The sequence below is a fragment of the Pan paniscus genome, chromosome 2 (assembly GCF_029289425.2).
Source record: "Pan paniscus chromosome 2, NHGRI_mPanPan1-v2.0_pri, whole genome shotgun sequence".
NCBI lineage: Eukaryota > Metazoa > Chordata > Mammalia > Primates > Hominidae > Pan > Pan paniscus.
This window is the reverse complement of record NC_085926.1, coordinates 164,697,430-164,710,715: the sequence shown is the minus strand read 5'-3', so window position 1 is coordinate 164,710,715 and position 13,286 is coordinate 164,697,430. Positions and strand designations below refer to the sequence as shown.

Sequence of the window (13,286 nt, the reverse complement as noted above, 5' to 3'; positions counted from 1 at the left end):
ACAGTATCTTTTTTGCTCTCCCACACATCCAAATCCGCAGATTTTGCTCGTCATTGAAGACCCGTTGTTTTTCTCAGCAAAGTGCAAAACTGGTTGCCTTGAAACATTTATCCCCTTCCCCTTCCATATGTGCACACTATATAGCTCCGAAGGACGTTAAAGCACTTGGGTTGCTGCAGGACACAGAAAACTATACTTGCTCTTCAAAGAACATCGTCTCAAGCCACTTCTATGGTGACAAGACAAGTAGAACTCTTGCCCTTCCCTCTTGAAACCCACAGTCAGATGTCACAGAAGCTGGTACTCAGAAGAATTAATTCTTGTCATCATTCTTGTTATCATCCTCTGAGGGGTAGAAATACCACACTGGCCTTTCCTCACATAAGGATATGTCCATCTGTGAGCACTTGACATTGGCTTCCGTGGCAGAAGCCAGGTCAGCCTCATTAGAGGCTTTCCATTTCATTAGGAACACGGGCTCTCTCTCCACTGGAGTCGGTAGCTCCAATAATCCTCTGTGACTCAAAACCCAGGGCAAAGCCTCTCTCGGCTTTTCTGACGACTTCTTCTTCTTAGGTTTGACCTCCTCTCTCTTACCTCCAGAATCAGAAACAGCTTTTTGCTTGCCTCCCTCTGACTCATCTGTCTCGTGCTGTTTTCTGTGACTACAGAAACTCAGCAATGAGGTTCTCATCTGGCTCCCCCTGTGTTTGTCGTCCTCATCTGAGAAACCCTTCCACTTTAGCAGCTATTCCACTTTACCCTTCACCACACAACAGTGGAGAAGTTCTTCCACCACACACTCCTTTTCCTCATTCGGCACCTCTACCACAGTTTTTTCTTGTTTAAAGTTTTCCACATGGTGCCTGCCAGCTTTCTGGTGACGCTGAAAGGGTCACCAGACGCTGCTCAGAGCAGCACCCAAGAGCCAGAGAAGAATCGGTGCCGTGCTGCTGGCTTGGCGTGCGGCTCGCTGGGGACTGGCGCCCAGGAAAGCAACAAGCCTGGTGGTTGAGGTGGAGCCCTTCACTGAGGCGGTGAACCGCAGGCCCTGGACAACCGCTGTCTCCTCTTCCGAGCCCATTTCATCTATCTTTTATCCTAACAAAAACATTTTTATCTAAAATATATAATATCCCTGCTCTTTCATAGCACCATAGGGTGACTATCGTCAATGATGATTGTATTTTTTAAAATAACTTAAGGAATAAAACTGGATTACTTGTAACTCAAAGGATAAATGCTTGCGGGAATGGATACCCCATTCTCCATGATGTGCTTATTTCACATTGCATACCTGTATCAAAACATCTCATGTACCCCATGTATATATTTCTCATGTACCCCATGTAAATATATATACCCACTATGTATATACCCAAATATATATACTCACAAAAATAATAAAGTATTCAAAATAAAAAATAAAGTACATATTAATTTATATCACTCTTCTGTTTCAAAAATCTCCCACATACAGCCCTTTGATATCCACTATGAAACTTAAGCCACATTTCCTTACTCATTTCTCAAAACTTTCCACACTCTATAATTCACTATTCTCTAAATATTGCCATGGGATTCTTTAGCTTGATGTATTTTATTATGATTTATTTTCTATATCAAAAAAATTCTCTCATCTATTAGTCATTTTTAAATAACTAGCTTAAATATGAAGACTTTTCTGCAGTTGGATTTAATCTTATGTTTTTGGAAATCATATTTTATTTGAACTTCACATCATATCTTGAAAATAATCATTTATGTAAATATTTATCTTTTTTACTATATTGTAATCTTCCAAAAGACAGATAAGAGAGTGCTCGGTTTAGTGGAACATTTGTCCAGTATGAGTGATGGTAATGTTCTCCAGCCACATCTTTCTCTCCTGACTGAATCTCTCTCTATATCACATTGAAAAGGACCAGGAAGACTTTTATCTCTGAACCCTCTAGACTTATGACATTAAAAAGCATGAACCTAGCTTATAGTTCTATGATTTTACCAATTCTTGATAAGCAGTCAGAGACAGTAATATAATTGACAAAGTAAATGTTACTAACAGAGTAACATTTAGTTGCATTTCACATCATCTTATTTCTTCTTTTTTTGTTTGTTTGTTTTTTGTTTTATGTTGGTGGTGTGCTACTTCTCTTTGTTGACTTAACCAGGAAACTCATGCATGATAGCAAACATGTTCTTACCTCTTATTGTCTCCTGACAGATACTACTGATAATACCCAGTGGAGTTCTGTAAACACAATATAATCTGATTAGGTAATTGGGTTTTTGTTTGTTTTTTGTTTTTTTTATCCCTTTGATTCTTGTCAATATGTTACACTTAAAACTATGTTATACGGACATTTCTAGTTCTTTAAGCCACATATAAATTCAGTAAATGTTCTGCCACAATTAAATATACTAGATGCTTAGATGAGTATATTCTTATTTTATCATTTATACAGTATTTTAAATTACTTTATCTGCTTTTTAAAAACAATTGTGCTATTAACTTTTTCTTTCTTTTCACTCAGATTTCATCATCACGTTGGAAATACAACACATTTGCAAATAAGTTGTGATAAATAAATACTTATAATGTGGCTGGAGTTTTTATTTTTAGTTTTTAATTTTTATGGGTACATTGTAGGTATAAATATTTATGGGGTACATGAGATATTTTGATACAGGCATACAATGCATAGTAATCACATCAGGATAAATAAAGAATCTTCATACCCCATTGTGTATCAAAATATCACCTCAAGCATTTATCCTTTGTTTGTGTTACAAACAATACAACTTTACTTTTTAGTTATTTTGAAATGTACAATAAATTATTATTAACTATAGTCACCCTATTGTGAAATGTACAATACATTATTAACTGTAGTCATCCTATTGTGCTATCAAATACTAGATTTTATTCATTCTATCAAGCTATTAATATATTTTGGTACCTACCAATTATCTCCACTTCACCTGCTCCCCAGCTATCCTTCCCATCCTCTGGTAACTATTATTCTCTATCTCCGTAAATTCAATTGTTTTAATTTTTAGCTGCTATAAATAAGAGAAAGCATGCAAAGTTTGCTTTCTTTGTCTGGCTTATTTCACTTAACATAATGACCTCTAATTCCATCCATGTTTTGCAGGGTCTCATTTTTTAATGACTGAATAGTACTCCATTGTGTATATATACTACATTTTTTTTATCCATTCATCTGTTGATGGACATCTAGAATGCTTTCAAAGCTTGACTTTTTGGAATAGTGCTGCAATAAACGTGGAAGTGCAGATATCTCTTCACTGATTCACTTCTTTTTGGGTATATAACAAGCATTGGATTTCTGGATCATATAATAGTTTTATTTTTATATTAGAGGAACATCCAAACTGTTCTCCATAGTGATTGTATCAATTTACACTCCCACCAACAGTATACTATGTTTCCTTTTTCTCCACATTCTTGCCAGAATTCATTATTGCCTGTCTTTTGGATGAAAGCCATTTTAACTGGGGTGAGATTATATCTCACTGTAGTTTTAATTTGCATTTATCTGATGATCAGTGATGTTTAGCACCCTTTATGTATCTGTTTACAATTTCTATGTCTTATTTTAAGACATGTCTATTCAGATCTTTTGCCCATTTTTTAAACAGATTATTTGACTTTTTTCTGTAGAGTTGTTTGAGCTTCTCTTTTTCACGGTAAACATGTATTTTAGTTATGAATTCCTTGTCAGAATGATAGTTTGAAAATATTTTCTCTTATTCTGTTGGTTGTCTTTTCACTTTGTTTCATTTGCAGTGTGGAAGCTTTTTAACTTGCTTTGATCTCATTTGTCCATTTTTTATTTGGTTGCCTGCCTTTTGCTTTTTGCCAGTTCTTGTAGGGTATTCCTCAAGAAATCTTTGCCCAGAACAATGTCCTGGAGAGTTTCACCAATATCATTTTTCAGTCATTTCATAACTTGAGGTCTTATATTTAAGTCTTTAATCCATTTTGATTAGATTGTTTTTTACAGGGTGAAAGATAGAGTTTTAGTTTCATTTTTTTGCATATGAATATCCAGTTTTTCCCACACCATTTAATGAAGAGACCGTTCTTTCTTCAATGTATGTTCTTGGTATCTTTGTAAAAGATGAGTTTGTTCTGTTCCATTGATCTATATCTCTGTTTTGGTACCAGTACCATGCTGTTTTGGTTACTGTAGCCTTGTAGTATAGTTTGAAGTCAGGTAGTGTGATGCCTCCAGCTTTGTTCTTTTGGCTTAGGATTGACTTGGAGATATACCTAATGCTAGATGACGCGTTAGTGGGTGCAGCGCACCAGCATGGCACATGTATACATATGTAACTAACCTGCACAATGTGCACATGTACCCTAAAACTTAAAGTATAATAAAAAAAAAAAAAAGAAAAAAAAAGACGAGTTTGTTGTAGATGTGTGGATTTGTTTCTGGGTTCTTTATTCTGTTCCATGAGTATAAGTGTCAGTTTTTATGCTAGTACCATTCATTTGTTTGTTACAGCTCTGTAGTATAACTTGAAGTTATACCGTAAATGTGATTCCTTCAGTTTTGTTCTTTTTTTCTCAGAAGAGCTTTCACGATTCTGGGTCTTTTGTTGTTCCACATAAATGTTAGATTTTTTTTCTATTTTTGTGAAGACTGTCATTGGTATTTTGATAGGAATTGCATTAAACCTGCAGATTGCTTTGGATACTGAGGACATTTTTAACAATATTGATTCTTTCAATCCATGCTCGTATTTTTTTTTTTTTACATTTTTGGATTTCTCTTTAATTTATTTAGTCCATGTCTTATAGTTTTCATTGTAGAGACTGTTAACTTCTTTGGTTCAGTTAATTCATACACATTTTATTTTATACTTAGCTATTGCAAATTAGATTATTTTCTTGTTTTTGATTTCATATTATTCACTGTTGGCATAAAGAAATGCTATTGACTTTTCTATGTTGACCTTGTATCCTGCAACTTTACTAATTTTTTAATCATTTCTAATAGTTTTTTGTGAACTCATTATATTTTTAAAAATATAAGATCATATCATCACAAACAAGGATAATTTAACGTCTTCCTTTCCAATTTAGATGCCCTTTATTTATTACTTTTGTTTAATTGCTCTAGCTAGGACCTCTGTTACTATGTTTAATAACAGTGGTGTGAGTTGGCATCCTTGTGTTCCAGATCTTAGAGGAGAAAGGATTTTGGTTTTCCCCGATTCTGTATCATACTAGTTATGTGGCTTTTATTGTGTTGAGGTATTTTCCTTATAGACCCAGGTTTTTTTAGGGTTTTTATCATAAAGGGATGTTGAATTTTTTTCAAATGCTTTTTCAGCATCAATTAAAATTACCTTAGGGTTTTCATTTTCATTTTATTGGTATGGTGTATCATATTGATTGATTTTCATATATTGAACCATCCTTGCATCCCTGGGAATAATCTCACTTGGTCATGATGGGGTTCTCTTGTAGGTGACCTGCACCTTCTGTCTAGTTGCCTTTAAGATTTTTTTCTTTTGCATTTATCTTAGAGATAGGATGGCTATGGGTCTAGGGATGGTCATCTTGCATGGTATCTCACAGTGGTTCTCTGAATTTCATGAGTTTGAATTTTGTCCTCTTCAGTGAGGGGGAAATTTTCTTGGACAATATCTTCAAATATGTTTTCCAAGTTGCTTGCTCTCCCTTCCTCTCTGCAGTAATGCTAGTGAGTTGTACATTTTGTTTCTTTCTATAATCCTATTATTTTCAAAAGTTTTTTTCATTCTTCTTTCTACTTTTTTTGTCTGACGTGTGATTTGGAGAACTGTCCTTTGCTCTAAGATCCTTTTCTCATCTTGATGTATTCTCATGTTAATTATTGATTCTTCTATAAAATTCTTGTAATCAGTTTTTCAGCTGTATCAGATCAGTTTGAGTCTTTCTTAAAATGGCTATTTTTGTCTTTCAGCTCTTGTATCACTTTATTGGATTCTTTAGATTTCTTGGATTAGGTTTCAACTTTCTCCTGAATCTCAATTATCTTTGTTGCCTTCCAGATTTGGAATTATGTTTGTCATTGGAGTCCTTTCAGCCTGGTTAAGAAATATTCCTGGAAAACTAGTGCAGTCATTGGGAAGAAGACACTCTGGCTTTTTGAGTTGCCAGAGTTATTGCACTGGTTCTTTGTCATCTGTGTGAGCTGATGTCCCTTTTATTTTTAAGTTTCTGTCCTTTGATGTGGCTTTTTGTTTTTTATATTATTTGATGCCCTTTTGGATTTAACTGTGGTATAAGTTGGGAACAGTCAATGGGCTCCATTACTGGATGATTTTAGGAGGTAAAGACTCAGCTCAGCACTCCTGGGCTGTGTGTTCTCACCCTGGCAGTGGAGCCAGGCCCAACTTGGTTCTCTGGACCCTCTAAGTTAAGCACCTGCTGCACTGGGGGGTCTGAGGTGTTCCTGGTCACTGGCAACAACACTCAGGTGGTAGGTGCTAGCAGAAGCACTTTGTTGGGACAGTGGAAGCAGGGTATACTCTCATGTGTGCATGTACCACTGGGGGTGGGGCAGTGGAAGCAAGATCCATGCAAGCATGTGTTCTAGCAAAGCAGAGGGTGAGTGGTGGGCAAGTGCATTCCAGCAAAGCAGTGGTGAGAGGCTTCGGTTGAGTGTGTTGGCAGGAACCTGTGGGCAGGTGCATGATGGTGGGGACTCATCTGCAGAAGCTATCTGATGGTTGTGTTTGCTGGCAAAGGAGCTATGGTGGTGGCCACTGTGAAATATGCTGCCTGGACATCTGAAGCTATGCTACAAGTGGCCATGACAAGGCAGGGATCTCAGTAGAGGACAGCAGACACAGGGGTGCTCACATACACTGGCCCCATCCCATGTGCAAGACAACTGTGCTCTTTCCAGGTCTGACAGTCAACCAAAGACCAAAGCCATCTAGAGGAACATGGCAAGCCTTGGGTGATAGGTGTTCTTGGCTGTGCTCCACTGCAGCTGTTCCCATGAGCTTCACTCAGGCTGGAGGTCTATCATTGCCACCTTTCCAAGCAGCTCTTGCCTCCAGCTCAGATGTTTGTGGTGATCGTGGGGTATCCTGCAGCTTGGGTTTCAAAAGTCTGTGGAGACTGTGGGCCAATGCTTTCCTATTTCACTCACTCCCCTTCCAGGAGCTCCTGGGAGGCCAGGAATCAGTCCTGGTGCTAGGAAGTACTTTGCAGGGTTCTCAGCTTCCTCTCCAGTCAGCCCATGGTCTGTATCCTCCCTCTGTCTACTCTCAATGCCTTCTCTTTGAAGATCTGGTTGGAGTGTACCAGTATTCTTGATGATATTGTCTCTCAGTGGGAGATGCTCGTCCTGGCTGCATCTACTTGGCCATTTTGGCTATTCTCACCAGACTTGTTTTAATGCCACAGAATTGCTCACAGTTTCTTTATTGATTCCACTCTTTCTTTGTCCCTCCAGGCCATTCTTTCTCTTCTACATGCTGCTTCATATACTGGGAAGCTAAACTGATCTATTTACAGAATTTGGTATTAGTCTGCTCAAGAATTTAGTATTTTCCAGGTTTATTCTTAGAAGGTTGTAGTTTCCACAGTTTTTTAATTTCCCCTAAATTTTTATTTTATATATATAGAAGTGTTCATAATGATCTGTGAGGCTCTTTTGTACTTCTGTGGGATCTATAGTAATGTCCCCATTGTCATTTCTGATTGTGCTTATTTAAAAACCTTTATTTTAAAATAATTATGCATTTACAAAAGTTGTTGAGCTAGAATGGAGAAGTCCTGTGTATTCTTCACCCAGGTCACCCTGTGAGTTAAACATTTTAAGTTTTTATGAAGTCCAATTTATTCATTTGTTTTCCTTCTATGAATGGTGCTCTTGGTGTCTTGTCTGAGAATTTTTTCATAATCCTTAGATCTCAAAGACTTTTCAGAATATTTTTTCCTAAATGTTTTGTACTTTCCATTTTATATTTAAACATTCTAATTTGCGTTAACTTTTGTATAACGTATGAGGTTTCGGTTGGGGCTCATTATTTTGACTACAGATAAATTGTGATATAAAATTTCATCAAAATAATTACACATACACTGTATAAATAGAGCATTCTACGTAAAATATCATTAAGTAAAATGTAGAATTTGTTAAATAATAAGCAGAATTCACAATGGTATATTTACCTTGAAAGTAAATTTACTTTACTAATTAATTTGTTTTCTAACTTATTCTTCACAAAAAAGATCTCATACAACTTGATTTGAAGTACTAAACTGAATTGTTTGATTATAAAAATTGGAAATCAAAAGGATTTGTAAGAAATATGTTTTTTCATGACAGTTAAATCTATTTTGTCACTAAGCTGTTGTTTTTCTCCTTTTTCAGATTTTTGTCCAAAATATATTTTATAATTTTATTATAATTCTGAAATAAAATATAAATTTAGAAAAGGGAAATTAAAAACTTGCATTTTATATATAAAACATTTTAATAATTTTAACCACTTACAGCCAAATAATTACTTTTATGGTTGCAATTTTTTAAGTGACGCTGTCTGCTCCTAATGGTGAATCATTCTTGTAAATAAGAATATTAACAAAAGTGTATATAGGGTATACTTTATATAAATCCCATTAGTATTCTTTCAAAATTTTAAACTTTTGGATGTGAAATAGTTAAGACAATTTTGTTACATGTTCATGTGGACTCCTCCTCATTTTGCTAGGATATCTAAATGTTATATTACTTGAATACTACCTAGTAACATTTTCAGTGATATAAGCAGTTATCAGTGTTTGATTCTTTCCCAGTGCTCAATTATGTACAAATTATGTACAAATACATTTATTTTTTATTAAAAATATAAATGAAATGTTACAAGAATAAAGAATACTTCATGATTTTAAAATTCCTGAGAATGTCTCAGAATTCTAATTTTTCATTCCAAAATGCTAGTAAATAATAGCTGTTGGGATTTGAAAAGAGTATATTTTTAGTTAATGGATTCAATTAAAATTGGACACAACATATTATAAATTTTTTTTATAAAGTAATGGTTAATATGTTTTTAAAAATATAAGTTTATATCTGGGACAAAACTATAAACCTCATTACAAGACAAAAAATAATTGAAAAGGTAAAACAAGTAAAATATTTTAAATAAGATATACATAAATTAATATGTAATATGCATAATAATTATAAAATATTTTAACAGAGTTGAGACGTAATCTAGAAATTGTATCAATAAATATGAACAGACTTAATTCAGTTATTAAAATAAATAAATATATCTTTTCAATTTTAATTACAAAGCAAAACCCAACTCTGTGCAGTGTATGAGATGCACCTAAAACAGAATGATTTGGAGAAGCCAAAATTGAAGAAGTAGATGAAGATACATCAGAGAAATAAAAATGATAAAAAAGTTAAAGGTAAAAAAGCAACAAAATACCACTGCATATGCATTAAGAATGATTAAAATTCAAAACCCTGACAACACAAAATGCTGGCAAGATTATGGAACAACAGAAACTCTCATTCACTGCTAATGGGAATAAAAAAATGGTACAGTCAATTTGGAAAACAGTTTGGTGGTTGCTTAGAAAGCAAAACACAGGCTTAATATACAATCTGAACTGGGGGCAAAACTAAATATATATTTTTAAGAAAGAAGACAACAGCCAGTCTACAAAAGCTACATACTGTATAATTCCTATAAATATAATAATAGAAATTATAATGAGTATGTAGGAATTCCTACTGTATAATTCCTATAGGCTACATGACATTTTAGAAAAAGCAAAAGTTTAGAGTCAGTAAAAAGTTCAGTTATTGCCAGATAGGACTGAGGGAGGGTTGGATAGGTGGAGATAGATGTTTAGGGCAGTAGATCTATTCTATATCATACTCCGATGATGAATATATGAGTACACATTTGTCGAAATCCATGGAGTGTAAAACACAGAGAGCCCTATATAAACTATGGACTTTAGTTAATAATAATATTTAAATACTGGCTCATCAATTATATCAAATATATAACAACGATAAAACATTTTTAAAAATAAGGGAAACTATGGGCTGGAGGAAATGAGTTATGTAGTAACTCTCAGTACTTTCTGCTCAATTGTTCTGTAAATATAAAATTAATTTTATTACCATGTGATCAGAATGTCGTTTGCAATGTTTCTATTCACCTATGTTATCTTTGTGACCTAATATAAGTTCACTGTTCCAGATGTTTTGCACTCACACGAGAAGTTGCATTTTTCATTATCGGGGCATAAAGTTTGAAATAAATCATCATAACTGTTACACCATTTTTTTTGTTATATCTTTTCATGTCTATTTAGCCTGTCTCATAGCAAGAGTGATGTGTTAAAGTGTTCTGTTTTTAATATGGTTATTGCTAGTTTTCTGGCATCTCCCTCAGTTTTGTTTTATAAAAATAACTAGTATGTTATTTGGGGCAGATATATTCATATTTGTTCTATCTTTTTTTTTGTTTGAGACAGAGTCTTGTTTTGTCACCCAGGCTGGAGTACAGTGGCGCTATCTGGGCTCTCTGCAAGCTCCGCCTCCCAGGTTCACGCCATTCTCCTGCCTCAGCCTCCCGAGTAGCTGGGACTACAGGCGCCCACCACCACGCCCTGCTAATTTTTTGTATTTTTTTTAGTAGAAACGGGGTTTCATCGTGTTAGCCAGGATGGTCTCGATCTCCTGACCATATGATCTGCCCACCTTGGCCTCCCAAAGTGCTGGGATTACAGGCGTGAGCCACCGCGCCTGGCCAATTGTTCTGTCTTTATTTTAATTCATAGGTTTAAGTTTTACCTTATAGTCTCAGGAAAATAAGAAAGAATTGCAAGATATTTTAAAATTTAGCCCCAGAGTTCACACAGTACTACTTTGGTCATACCCTTTTGTTCAAGGCAGCCACAAATACACCTACATTCAATGAAATGGGCATAGATATCACCACTTGATGGAGGGATTTTTAATATCATATTGTAACTAAAGCACTTGAGAGAGATTATGTGGTGGGTACAATCGTTAGAAAATTCTAGCTGCCACAGATGGCTATTTACTTGTGATAATAAATAAAACCAAGATTATGGTGGATAAGAAAACACTGGAAGCATTACCCTTAAATGCAAGAACATCCATTATCTTCACTGCTATTCAACAAGGTGCTAGAGGTATTAGCCAATAATTTTGCCAATTATTAGGCAAAATAAATCAATTGGAGACATAATTATAAAGGTGAAATAAAATAAAATATAAACACTAAATAAAATAAAAGATACAACTAATATCCCTAATAGCTAGAGAACTCTTTAAAATTGAGACAGTAAGGACCAAAATCCAATATGAAAATGGAAGATATATGTATAATATTTTATACTGTAATATGTAAATAATAAAACATATTACATAAATATATTATATCTCTAGAGATAGATTACTCCTAAACATAGAAAGAAATGTCCAATTTTTTTAATTATTAAAAAAAGAGATAAATTCTACTATCTGCTTAAAATGCATCAATCCAACCCCAAAGATAGGAGAAAGTCTACAAAATCATAATTTTTCTTGAACCTGTGATAAAGCTGAGAACTGAGATTCTATAGTCATCAAGTAGATTGAAATCTAAAGAAAGACAGGTGCCTCCAAAGAGAAAAGGGACACAAAACACACTTATCTTGGTGAGAACCCAGAGATAGGGATTTTGTCACCATTAAGGAGTCACATTTCTGCTAAAATTTTCAGTAAATTGCTAAAGACTGGGTGTGGGCTAGTAAGAGTTCTTAGAGCCCTGGAAAACCATGGATACAAGCGGGAGTTCATATTCATTCTTAACGTTCTTGATAGGTTTCCCTCCAAATGCTCATTAGAACGATTGAAGGCAGGGCAGGTGACTGCAAAACATGCAGGTCATGGCGTGTGTTGTTGCAACCACTTCTGTGAAAAAGGCATAAAAGTCCACCAAGATTATTTTATTCCTTTACCGAAGCTGGGTGAGGGCAACAAACACAAGAAACAAAGCCAAAAACACATAAAAGCCTTCTTTTCTTGAAGAAGGAGCAGGAAAACATCCGGGGCCCAGATCACTGGAAATTCTCCACCACTACTGGCAGGAGCAGGATCACTACAAGATCCTTAGCACTGAAATCAAGAGACATAGTGCCTACCTATAACACTAAGACAACAGGAAATGCCCTCCATCTCACCACTTCTTCTGCACTACACTGACACTCTAGTCCTTAGTTAGGCACAAAATAGTGCTAGAGGAATTTGGAGCCAGTTTTGCACTAAAGATAATCACAGTAAAAACAAAATCCCTGAACTAGCTCAACTCTTGATTAGACTGGCTTAAACTCTGTCAAATATTCACCTAAATCCTAGCAGAAAAATGCTTATTTCTAGGCAAATATATATATTTTTGTCTTGGTCTTGATTGTTCAATACATGATATCCAGCTTTCAACAATCCCCTCACCCCAAAAAAAAGGCAAACAAAAAAGTGGGAAACACACATACACACACATATATAGGTATAGATATACATACATACAGTATAGAAACAAAGAAATCAACTGAACAACTCAGAGATGACCCAGATCTTTGAATTATCAAATAGTGGCTGTAAAAAACTAAGATTAATATGTTTAACATTTTTAAAAGCAAAGGTGGGCAGCATACATGAACACCTGAGGAATCTCAGCAGGGAAATGGAAACCAGAAAAGTCTAAAAATACACAAAACACCATTTATTGCCTATGTATCAGATATGTGAAATGTTTAATACATGAAACCTAAAATAATAATATATTGTCTCAGTACATCTGTGATGATACTGACACTCATATACTTGTGGTGAAGAGGCGCACTCACAGAACTAACATGGAAGGGAATTTGCATATCTTACAAAACTCCCAATTGATCCAGCAATTTCCACTTCTAGGAATTTATCCTGAGAATAAATTTCAATATGATAAAAACGCACACGGTCAAATGTATTTTCTGCAGCACTGTTTGTAATCGCAAAAATGGGAAACAACATATGTTCATATGTGGGGAACATATGTGAATAGACTATAATGTATTATTCAGTAGTCAACTATGTAAAAATAATGATAAATACTTCTATGAACTGATACCTAACTTTCAGAGTACATCTTGATAATTTGCTGTGACAAAAAGCAAATTAAGAAAGATTGTGAACTAACACAATAGAAAGAAGAAGCAAGATGACATTACT

General features: G+C 34.8%; 1 pseudogene; it reads right to left on the bottom strand.

Annotated features, from left to right (window-relative positions):
• Positions 1-313: 313 nt before the first annotated feature.
• On the bottom strand, positions 314-1,084 carry LOC100975995 (chromobox protein homolog 1-like; annotated as a pseudogene).
• Positions 1,085-13,286: the final 12,202 nt, after the last annotated feature.